At 43.3% G+C, this 12,982-nt stretch overlaps 1 protein-coding gene across 1 annotated transcript in view; it reads right to left on the bottom strand.

Moving 5' to 3' along the window:
• MACROD2 (mono-ADP ribosylhydrolase 2) overlaps window positions 1–12,982 on the bottom strand; it is a 2,039,061-nt gene that overhangs the window by 721,650 nt on the left and 1,304,429 nt on the right. The gene's annotated exons all lie outside the window — the stretch shown is intronic.

Genomic DNA, 12,982 nt, shown 5'->3' with positions numbered 1-12,982 from the left:
TACTGTTGCTGTTGTTGCTGTAAATCACAAGATAATATTATGAACAATAATTGAATCTCATGAGAATATTATTTCTAGCTATGCATGCGATTTGTTCTTCTCTGCCTTCATCCCTTTTCCTAAAACTGATTTGCTTCTTTCCACTCTTTTTAGTTCAAATGTCTTTATTAATTCTGCTAATAAAATACAACCATAAACCATTAACACAAAGATACAAAATATACAAAGGAGGGTCATATAATATAAGCATCCAAAGACTGCCAACATGGGCTCCTAGTGTCAAAATACCAACCTTTCTCCACCGTAATGTTTTTGTATTTATGGTATAAGCATACTGAATTCCACCATATATGGAAATTAATGTTCTCATTGGTTTCCCAATTACTTATTACTACTTTTATAGCAACAGGTAAAAGAAAATCTAACAAAGAGGAATCTCTCAGTGTTAAGGTCATGGTAAGCACCGGTGATTTTCATATAATGATTTTATAGGACAAAGTGTTGACCTACTAAGTCCTCTGCGGACATTTGTAGCTCATTTGTGTTGCTTCAGATGGAAGGTGTTGTGGGTCCTGTACTGACTTTGTTTGTGAATTTAATCTTGATCAGTGGGTTGTTCTCAGATGACCTGAAGGTTGCCACTGTGTGTCCCGTACTGAAGAATCCTGTGTTAGGGAGTGATATTCTTTCTATCATCCAATTTTGAATTTGACATTGTTGGCAAAAATTATTGAGAAATCAGCTTATTTGCAATTGGAGGATTACTTGACAAGAAATTCTCACTTGGATCCATCTAGTATGGTTTCTGCAGCACTGAGATACTTTTTGGTGATACATTGGATGAAGTGCAGCTGGGTTTGGACCAACATACTAGTTATCTGATTATTTTTCTTGATATCTCTGCTGCATTTGATACCATAGACCATCATTTGTTTCTGTGGCGGTTATAAGAGTGTGGCCTTGTGGGGATTGTAATGAGATGGTTGGCATCTTATTTAACTGGTAGAACGTAGTAGGTTTTGCGGGGTGGGAAGTTGTCCAATAGGTGCTCTCTTACCACTGGGACACCACAGGAATCATTGTTATCGGCAATTTTGTTTAATTTGTATCTGCTTCCTTTATGCAGATTGTTGCTTTCATTGGAGTTGTCCTTCCACATTTATGTGGATGACATTCAGTTTTTTCTTCCAGTAACTGATACTATGGGGCTCATTTTCAAAGCACTTAGCCTCCCAAAGTTCCATAGAAACCTATGGAACTTAGCCTCCCAAAGTGCTTTGAAAATATACCTCTATATCAGTGTTGTTACCATGGTTCCAGTCTGTAGTTTGTGAAGTGCAGGCATGATTGGATACTAATCAGTTGTGGCTGTATGTTTCTAAAATAGAATTATTGTTGGTAATTTTGAAGATTTGCAGTTTCCTGAGATTGTTATATTATCTGAACATAGTAGATGATGGCAGAAAAAGACCTGCATGGTCCATCCAGTCTGCCCAACAAGATAATTTCACGTGTGCTACTTTTTGTGTATACCTTACCTTGATTTGTATCTGCCATTGTCAGGGCACAGACCATAGAAGTCTGCCCAGCACTAGCCCCGCCTCCCAACCACCAGCCCCACCTCCCCCCACTGGCTCTGCCTCCCAATCTCGGCTAAGCTTCTGGGGATCCCTTCCTTTATGTTTATCCCACGCATGTTTGAATTCCGTTACCGTTTTCATCTCCACCACCTCCCACAGGAGGGCATTCCAAGCATCCACCACTCTCTCCGTGAAAAAATATTTCCTGACATTTTTCTTGAGTCTGCTTTATCACCACCAGATCTTATCAGGTCAAATCAACCTCATCAATATCGCCCGCATGGTCCTCAAAATGCGGAGTCCCCCAAGGCTCACCCCTATACCCGATCCTCTTCAACCTCATGATGATTCCTCTGGCCAAATCCCTATCCAAATCTGGCCTAAATCCCTTCATCTATGCTGATGATGTCACAATATTCATCCCTTTCAAATCCACTCTTACAGAAATCTCGGAGAAAACAATCACTGCCATGAACACCCTAGCCTCCTGGGCCAATGCTTTCAAGATGAAACTGAATAAAGAAAAAACTCAATGCCTAATCCTTTCATCACAACACGCTACTCAGCTCCCAACCACCCTGATCACCCTCGACGTTACAATCCCAATATCTGACAATCTAAAAATCCTAGGAGTAACATTAGACAAACACCTAACTTTAGAAACTCATGCAAAAGCCACGATGAAGAAGATGTTCAACATGATGTGGGTACTGAAAAAAGTAAAGCCACACCTTCCACAGAAAACTTTCCGAAATCTAGTACAATCCACAGTGCTCACCCACGCCGACTACTGTAACAGCATCTTCATCGGATGCCAAGTCCAAATCATGAAAAAAGTCCAAACCGCCCAAAACACAGCAGCTAGACTCATTTTTGGCAAACCACAATTCGAAAGCACAACACCACTTCGTGAAAAACTTCACTGGCTCCCAATCAAGGAACGTATAAACTTCAAAGCCCACACAATGATCTACAAGATCCTCAATGGTGAATCTCCAAGCTACATGTCCAACCTGATCGATCTTCCAGCCAGGAACTGGACCAGAACATCTAGAACATACCATGTTTCCCCGAATATAAGACACTGTCTTATATTAATTTTTCCTCCCCAAGACCCGCTAGGTCTTATTTTCAGGGGAGGTCTTATTTTTTTGGGGGGAAACATTGGGGTCACCACCCTCACCCAAGGTCACCCCCCCAACCGAGGTCGCCGGGCCCCCCTCCACCCGCCCTCCGTCGCTCCCAACCTGAAACGCCTCCTTTCACCTTCCTTTGCTAGTTCGGAGCAAGCAGCAGCAGGGCAGACCTCTCCTTCCTTCTGTGCCTCGCCTTCGCCTGACGTTACGTTACGTCAGGCGAGGGCGGAACACGGAAGGAAGGAGTGACCTGCCCTGCTGCTGCTTGCTCCAAACTTGCGAAGAAAGGTGAAAGGAGGCGTTTCAGGTACTGGTAGTTCTGGGAGCGATGGAGGGCAGGTGGGGGGGGGGGGGGGGCGGCGGCGGCCTTTGTCCGGCTCTCGGCGGCACTGCTTCAGGTAGGTCTTACTTTCGGGGGAGGCCTTATAATACAAATTTGCAGCAAAACCCCGGTAGGCCTTATTTTCGGAATAGGTCTTATTTTCGGGGAAACACGGTATTTCAATCTTCATCTTCCTAACTGCAAAGGCCTCAAATACAAAACCTGCTATGCATCCAATTTCTCTGTCATAGGCAGCCAACTCTGGAATGCCATACCTCGACACATCTGAAAAAACACTGAATACCTACCCTTCCGAAAACTGCTGAAGACTTACCTCTTCAAGCAAGCCTACCCAAAAGGTACACATCTCACTGTTGGTCCCTTATCTTGTCTGCTAATCCCCCCAAAACCCACTACCCCTAACTGTACACCACTACAATAGCCTTTATGGATGAAGGGGCATCTATATGGGGGTACAGTGGATTTCTTGTGAGTTTTGGAGGGTTCACGGTTTCTACCACAAGTGTGACAGGTAGGGAGCAGTATGGACCTGGGTACTAATCAGTTATGGCTATAGAAATGCTAAATAGTAGTAGTAGTAGTAGTAAGAGCATTTATTTGAAGTCTACTGCGGTGACCCCTAGGGTGCCCCATTACCCTCTTGGGATGTCTGTGTGGCCAGTCTGCTAAGAATGCTGGCTCCTCCTACATCTCAATGGCTTGATTTTGTGCATTTTTCACTTGGACTTTTTTTTTGAAAATGGACTAAAAAGATAAATGCAGAGAGCATAAAAACATCTAGCACAGAGCCATTTTCGAAAAAAGAAAAAAAAAAGGACAGATGTTTTTCCGTTTTGAAAATGGCTATATTCCCCACTTGAAGTTTTGACGGTTTTAGCAAAATGTCAAAAGTTGGACTTGGATGACATATCAAAAATGCCCCTCAAACCAACGCAAAATGCTTTAATGTGTTTGGTGGTAGGCCTTTTTTCTCATGTAGTGTACTGTTTCAGCCTTATATGACCAGCACAAATTCCTGGCAGAAACGTCACACTTAGAAGGTCTTTACTGGTGTCCAGTCTTTCTGCTTTTATGTATAATAACATACTCATTATTAACATTTATATATTTCCATTCATTTTGGCAGCACAAAATGTTACTGAAAAGTCCAATGTTCCTGAAAGTTACATCTCAGCTTTTTTCTTTATCCAGATTTAATACTCTAGGGGTCCTGTTTACTAAGGTGCGCTAGCGTTTTTAGTGCACGTTAAATGCTAGAGTCAGCCTTTTGTTTCTATGAACGACTCAGGGGACCTTTTACTAAGCCATGTAGGCAACTATGCGCACCCAACATGCGCCAATTCAGAACTACCGCCCGGCTACCACATGGCCTAGGTGGTAATTTCATTTTTTACGCACGCCCACTACCTGTGCCGGGACATTTCCGGCATATGGCGCTAACTGGGCAGTAATAGGCATTGTACGCGTGCTGATGATTACTGCCCAGTAAACGTGTGAGACTTTACCACTAAGTGAATGGGTGGCGGTAAGGTCTCAGGCCCAAAATGGACGTGTGCCAATTTTCATTTTGCCGCACGTGCATTTTCGGCCAAAAAAAGAGGCCTTTTTTGCAGTTGCCCTGAAAAATGGACCTGCATGTGCCCAATACACATGTCTACACCAGCGCAGGCCACATTTCGGCGCACCTTAGTAAAAGGACCCCTTAGCGTTTAGCATGTGCTAATCATTAGCACGCGCTAAAAATGCTAACAAGCCCTTAGTGCAGCTTAGTGAACACGGCCCTAAAATTCATGTAAACCTCTCCTTATCTTTGATATTGCATTTTATGACCAACGTTTTCCTGCTCTGCACCTACTGTTCTCTCTTAAAGCCCTTTTCTTATATATATAGTAGAATATAAACTTAAAACTTATATATGAATATAACACTTTGACAATTGAGAAAAACTTGAAAATAAAGCAACAAAATGCAATCCATATAATAAACGCATATTTCTTTCCTTCTATAAGCTGAACGTGAAAGACAACCAAACACTGAAAAAGACTGGTATACCGATACAGTTTCATCATAAATCATAGCTCATAGGAACTGGCATTATATTTCTTCTTTGTGGCATTTCAGGATGATGGCTGCCAGCAGTCTCTTTGGTATAGTTACTGCATAAGAGAATGGAAAAATTGCAGCAGAAGAAATAATGTGGCCAACAACCACTGGACCAGGACAAGCTGCAGAATCATGACTCAGTTCTGAGTCTACCTGCAGAGTGGAAGAGTAGCCTAATGGTTAGAGGCTGAGAAAAAGAGGAGCCTAGTTCAAATCTGACCAGTTCAAATCCGACTATAGTATCATGTGATCTTGGGCAAGTCACAGAGGGGCCCTTTTATAAAGGTGCGTTAAACTCTATGACCCCTTTTGGGATACACGCTATGGGATTTAGGTGCCTTGCTTCATAGAATAGCTTGCATCCAGATATGCATGCAAATCCTAAGTGCTGGCAATTAACTTAAATAGTTGGTTGTTGGCACCCATTTGACAGTTAACAGCTCATTAAACAATTAATTTGCACATATATCCTGGCAGTGTGCCCAAATTTAGGGGTCCTGTTACTAAGGTGTGCAAAAAATGGCTTGCGGTAGTGTAGGTGCAGGTTTTGGGTGCGCGCTGATCCATTTTTCAGCGTGCCTGTAAAGATTTTTGCCAAAAATGGACATGCGGCAAAATCAAAATTGCCGCGCCTCCATTTGGGGTCTGAGACCTTACCACTAGCCATTGACCTAGCAGTAAATACTCACGTGATAAACGGGCGGTAATGACCTAAGCGAGTCAAATGCCGTCCGATATGCGCGTCCGAAAATAAAAATTATTTTTGGGACGCACACCAGAAATGAAATCACCACAAGAGCCATGTGATAGCCATGTGATAACTTCATTTTGGCACATGTTGGGCATGCGTAGACGCTTACGCGGCTTAGTAAAAGGGCCACTTAAGATGCCTAAATTTGGGCACCATATACAGAATCCAGAGGTAAATACATACATACTACTTATGCAAAAACAGAGAATGACAATTCAACTTCTGGGGATTTAGACACATTGGGCTATCTTTACCTTACATAAGAAATCAGAAAATAGCAGATCAGTATGTTTTATTTTTGCAGTAGCAGAGGATTTGTGCTATTAGACTGACAGTTTGTTCTTAAGCCCTTTGCACACTTGATAACAAGGGAACATACAGTGGGGGAAATAAGTATTTGATCCCTTGCTGATTTTGTAAGTTTGCCCACTGACAAAGACATGAGCAGCCCATAATTGAAGGGTAGGTTATTGGTAACAGTGAGAGATAGCACATCACAAATTAAATCCGGAAAATCACATTGTGGAAAGTATATGAATTTATTTGCATTCTGCAGAGGGAAATAAGTATTTAATCCCTCTGGCAAACAAGACCTAATACTTGGTGGCAAAACCCTTGTTGGCAAGCACAGCGGTCAGACGTCTTCTGTAGTTGATGATGAGGTTTGCACACATGTCAGGAGGAATTTTGGTCCACTCCTCTTTGCAGATCATCTCTAAATCATTAAGAGTTCTGGGCTGTCGCTTGGCAACTCGCAGCTTCAGCTCCCTCCATAAGTTTTCAATGGGATTAAGGTCTGGTGACTGGCTAGGCCACTCCATGACCCTAATGTGCTTCTTCCTGAGCCACTCCTTTGTTGCCTTGGCTGTATGTTTTGGGTCATTGTCGTGCTGGAAGACCCAGCCACGACCCATTTTTAAGGCCCTGGCGGAGGGAAGGAGGTTGTCACTCAGAATTGTACGGTACATGGCCCCATCCATTCTCCCATTGATGCGGTGAAGTAGTCCTGTGCCCTTAGCAGAGAAACACCCCCAAAACATAACATTTCCACCTCCATGCTTGACAGTGGGGATGGTGTTCTTTGGGTCATAGGCAGCATTTCTCTTCCTCCAAACACGGCGAGTTGAGTTCATGCCAAAGAGCTCAATTTTTGTCTCATCTGACCACAGCACCTTCTCCCAATCACTCTCGGCATCAGCCAGGTGTTCACTGGCAAACTTCAGACGGGCCGTCACATGTGCCTTCCGGAGCAGGGGGACCTTGCGGGCACTGCAGGATTGCAATCCGTTATGTCGTAATGTGTTACCAATGGTTTTCGTGGTGACAGTGGTCCCAGCTGCCTTGAGATCATTGACAAGTTCCCCCCTTGTAGTTGTAGGCTGATTTCTAACCTTCCTCATGATCAAGGATACCCCACAAGGTGAGATTTTGCGTGGAGCCCCAGATCTTTGTCGATTGACAGTCATTTTGTACTTCTTCCATTTTCTTACTATGGCACCAACAGTTGTCTCCTTCTCGCCCAGCGTCTTACTGATGGTTTTGTAGCCCATTCCAGCCTTGTGCAGGTGTATGATCTTGTCCCTGACATCCTTAGACAGCTCCTTGCTCTTGGCCATTTGGTAGAGGTTAGAGTCTGACTGATTCACTGAGTCTGTGGACAGGTGTCTTTCATACAGGTGACCATTGCCGACAGCTGTCTGTCATGCAGGTAACGAGTTGATTTGGAGCATCTACCTGGTCTGTAGGGGCCAGATCTCTTACTGGTTGGTGGGGGATCAAATACTTATTTCCCTCTGCAGAATGCAAATAAATTCATATACTTTCCACAATGTGATTTTCCGGATTTAATTTGTGATGTGCTATCTCTCACTGTTACCAATAACCTACCCTTCAATTATGGGCTGCTCATGTCTTTGTCAGTGGGCAAACTTACAAAATCAGCAAGGGATCAAACACTTATTTCCCCCACTGTATGTATTTCAAGGAGCAGAGAGAAAGAGAGTTACTGATATTAACGGCTTTTCTTTTCTTCAGTTGCCAGCCATAAATAAATTAGGCAACTAAATTTTGATGGACCAGAAGATAAATAAGCTTTTTTGATCTTATGTATGCAGATTCATCTGTTGAATATTCATAATGAATAACCTGTAAACCAGACTTAGTTAGAGCCCTGACTGAGAAACCCTGAATATAGAATATACCTGCGATGCATAAGACCTACAAAAGGTTAATACGGAAGCACTTCCTGCCTCCTATTTAGGAGGCACTAAGTGTTCACGCGTTATCTCTGTGTTAACCAGTTAGCAAGTGCAAATTGAAACACACTAGCTGGTTAACAGAGATACACCCATTCCCCATTCATAGCACACCCCCCTTCAAAAAATACTTTAAAAAATTCATTAATGTACATGGAAAATGCAAAATTATCACTCAACACTTTAATGTGTTTTGCAGTGCTTTCCCTCACGCTAAGCACATGTTAGGGTTTAACACCTTTCAGTACTAATAATTGGGACTAACAGTAAAATAACATGTGCAGCAGAGGCAAAGAAAACAAATAGAGTATTAGGTAAAAAAAATTAGGAAAAAAATAAAAAATAAAAATGAGGATGTTATAATGCCTTTGTATCGCTCCATGGTATGAATGCATCTTGAATACTGTGTGCAATTCTGGTCACCGCATCTCAAAAAAGATATAGTGGAATTGGAAAAGGTACAGAGAAGGGCAACGGAAATGATAAAGGGGATGGGATGACTTCCCTATGAGGAAAGGCTAAAGTGGCTAGGACTCTTCAGCTTGGAGAAAAGATGGCTGACAGATATGACATGATATGATATGATAGAGGTCTATAAAATAATGAGTGGAGTGGAACAGGTAGACATGAATCACTTGTTTACTCTTTCCAAAAATACTAGGACTAGGGGGCACGCAATGAAGTTACAAAATAGTAATTTTAAAACAAATCAGAGAAAATATTTCTTCACACAATGTGTAATTAAACTCTGGAATTAGTTGCCAGAGAATGTGGTAAAAGCATTTAGCTTAGCAGGGTTTAAAAAAGGTTTGGATATCTTCCTAAAAGAAAAGTTCATAAGCCATTATTAAGATGAATTTGGGAAAATCCACTGCTTAGTTCTAAGATAAGCAGCATAAAATGTATTGTACTGTTTTGGGATCTTGCCAGATACTTGTGACCTGGATTGACCACTCTTAGGAACAGGATACTGGGCTTGATGGACCTTTGGTCTGTCCCAGTATGGCAACGCTTATATTCTTAAGTTATAAACAGAAGCCCATGTTGATAACTTTCCCCTATAGTCAGTGCTGACTATAGTGGCCTGAAGCTAACAGGATAAATTACTAGGTGCTCTGTTTACTAAGCTGCGCTGTAAGCATGCTAGCATTTTTATAACACGCTAAATATTAGCACTCACTAACGCTAGAGCCATATATTCCTATGGGTGTCTGTAGAGTTAGCGCACACTAAAAACGCTAGGGCACATTAGTAACAGGGTCCTAGGTCTGGTTAATTTAAGGACAGTTACAGTGGTGGAAATAAGTATTTGATCCCTTGCTGATTTTGTAAGTTTGCCCACTGACAAAGACATGAGCAGCTCATAATTGAAGGGTAGGTTATTGGTAACAGTGAGAGATAGCACATCACAAATTAAATCCGGAAAATCACATTGTGGAAAGTATATGAATTTATTTGCATTCTGCAGAGGGAAATAAGTATTTGATCCCCCACCAACCAGTAAGAGATCTCGCCCCTACAGACCAGGTAGATGCTCCAAATCAACTCGTTACCTGCATGACAGACAGCTGTCGGCAATGGTCACCTGTATGAAAGACACCTGTCCACAGACTCAGTGAATCAGTCAGACTCTAACCTCTACAAAATGGCCAAGAGCAAGGAGCTGTCTAAGGATGTCAGGGACAAGATCATACACCTGCACAAGGCTGGAATGGGCTACAAAACCATCAGTAAGACGCTGGGCGAGAAGGAGACAACTGTTGGTGCCATAGTAAGAAAATGGAAGAAGTACAAAATGACTGTCAATCGACAAAGATCTGGGGCTCCACGCAAAATCTCACCTCGTGGGGTATCCTTGATCATGAGGAAGGTTAGAAATCAGCCTACAACTACAAGGGGGGAACTTGTCAATGATCTCAAGGCAGCTGGGACCACTGTCACCACGAAAACCATTGGTAACACATTACGACATAACGGATTGCAATCCTGCAGTGCCCGCAAGGTCCCCCTGCTCCGGAAGGCACATGTGACGGCCCGTCTGAAGTTTGCCAGTGAACACCTGGATGATGCCGAGAGTGATTGGGAGAAGGTGCTGTGGTCAGATAAGACAAAAATTGAGCTCTTTGGCATGAACTCAACTCGCCGTGTTTGGAGGAAGAGAAATGCTGCCTATGACCCAAAGAACACCGTCCCCACTGTCAAGCATGGAGGTGGAAATGTTATGTTTTGGGGGTGTTTCTCTGCTAAGGGCACAGGACTACTTCACCGCATCAATGGGAGAATGGATGGGGCCATGTACCGTACAATTCTGAGTGACAACCTCCTTCCCTCCGCCAGGGCCTTAAAAATGGGTCGTGGCTGGGTCTTCCAGCACGACAATGACCCAAAACATACAGCCAAGGCAACAAAGGAGTGGCTCAGGAAGAAGCACATTAGGGTCATGGAGTGGCCTAGCCAGTCACCAGACCTTAATCCCATTGAAAACTTATGGAGGGAGCTGAAGCTGCGAGTTGCCAAGCGACAGCCCAGAACTCTTAATGATTTAGAGATGATCTGCAAAGAGGAGTGGACCAAAATTCCTCCTGACATGTGTGCAAACCTCATCATCAACTACAGAAGACGTCTGACCGCTGTGCTTGCCAACAAGGGTTTTTGCCACCAAGTATTAGGTCTTGTTTGCCAGAGGGATTAAATACTTATTTCCCTCTGCAGAATGCAAATAAATTCATATACTTTCCACAATGTGATTTTCCGGATTTAATTTGTGATGTGCTATCTCTCACTGTTACCAATAACCTACCCTTCAATTATGGGCTGCTCATGTCTTTGTCAGTGGGCAAACTTACAAAATCAGCAAGGGATCAAATACTTATTTCCACCACTGTATATATGTGTCAGGTTAACTGGATAAAGTTAATTCCATTGTGCTGGATATCATTACTATCTGGATAACTTGAAACACTGTTCTGTCTCTTTTGAGTGGTTAAATTATTGCCAGACATTAAGTTGTCCAGTCAAAATATAATGCTTGGCAAGTTTGAAAATAGATACTATTTATGGTTGATAATGTGTGGGGGAGAATTGTTGGGAAATGGGTAAGGGTATGTAGAAAAGAGGGGCTGTGAGGGTGTGGGAAAGGTGGGTATTATTGAGTGAGCTGGGTTTGGGGACTTGAAGTGTGGGTGAATTCTTGTGTTAGGGTAGGGGTGTGTGGATGTGGTATGTATACGGAAGATAGGAGCAGCAAGGGTTAAGGGCTTGACTGGGTCTAAGGGATTCTAGCTACTCTTTTGAACCATTCAGACACTGATGCTTCCTCTGCATTACTGGTGCAGCCTGAGGAACCCTGCTAGGCCCACTACATCTGGTTCTGGACTACTACTGCAGCAGTCTTTTTCCCACCAGTGCTTATGTTCTTGCTTGGTCCACCTACCAGTCACTACTATCCATCTCTTATGTCAGTGTCAATGAGAGGTGGATGATGAACAGACAAAACTACAAATATAAGTACTTGCTTCTTTCATGAAATGTACTAATCAGGCATGACAAAGTAATTTGCCTGTCAGCGAGTGCTAATTGCATACTATTTATTTTTTTGGGGGGAGGAAGGGACATGTCATAAGTGGGGAATGGTTGTGGAAGGGTTATCCAGCTAGTGCTTTCACATGAGAGCAAAGTAACTGGATAATGCAGACTTAATATGGGAGCACTTAGGGCACCTTTTATCAAGCTGCGGCAAAAGGGCACCGGTGCTGGCGTCGGCGCGTGTTTTATACGTGCGCCAAGGCTCGCTTTGACCGCAGCTGGTTAAAGGGAAGTCTCGCTTTCCTACAGGAAATGGCCGGGCAACAAGTAAAGCACTTGCCACACGGCCATTTTGGGGGGGAGGCCCTTGCCGCTACCCACTGAAGTGGCGGTAAGGGCTCCCGGGTTAACCTGGCGGTAACTGGGCAGCCCATGACACTGCATGATTACTGCCGGGTACACTCCAGTGCACAAAAATAAATACATTTTTGTAGCGCCGGAAATGATGGCGGGCTAGGGGTGGGAAGTACCGCCGGACTGCTACGGTAGCCCGGTGGTACTTCCTGTATAGCGAGTGGTAAGTCCACATTGGGCTTACCGCCACTTAGTAAAAGGAGCCCTTAAAGCCTCCTAAATAGGTGGCAGTAAGTGCTCCCTCTAATATTTTTGCATGTCTCATCTGCTAATGGAAAAGTTAGCACAGGACCTGCAAAAGAAAAAAGCCCTATTTTAGGGATGTATTAGAAACAGTCCAATGTGGGCTTACCTCTTGCTAATCTGGAGCTACCACTGGTCCAACGTACTAGGGAAAACTGACCCATATTTTTTAGCACAGCGCTAACCCGGTGGTTATTTGGGCAGCGCTGTGTGCTACCCAGTTACCGCCGGGTTAGCATGGGAGCCCTTATCGCCACCTCAATGGGTGTTGGTAAGTGCTCCCTCTCACATGGCCATGACTATTTTCAGCCTTTTTTTACCCGCTAGGACAGGGTCCTTTTACCACAGCTTGGTAAAAGGACTCCTTAGTACACGAGAAAGTCCCATGTTAAAACATGCTAAGCAGAATTCCTAGCACATCTTAGTGAAAGGGCCTCTAAAATAAAAGTTGGGTATAATAGTTTAAAACAATTTGAAGTGCCACACTATTTGCGAACAAGTGAGAGTGGTTTACAATAAATAAAAATTCCACATAGCAAGGAACGCCAATAACAAAAATAAAGCAACAGCATTACTCATTTCTCATCAGTCATTTACAAGCTCTCAGGAAGTACTGGCTTAAACAATGTGAT

This window comes from Microcaecilia unicolor, chromosome 3 (assembly GCF_901765095.1).
Source record: "Microcaecilia unicolor chromosome 3, aMicUni1.1, whole genome shotgun sequence".
In the NCBI taxonomy this organism is placed as follows: Eukaryota; Metazoa; Chordata; class Amphibia; order Gymnophiona; family Siphonopidae; genus Microcaecilia; species Microcaecilia unicolor.
This window is presented reverse-complemented; position numbering and strand designations above follow the sequence as displayed.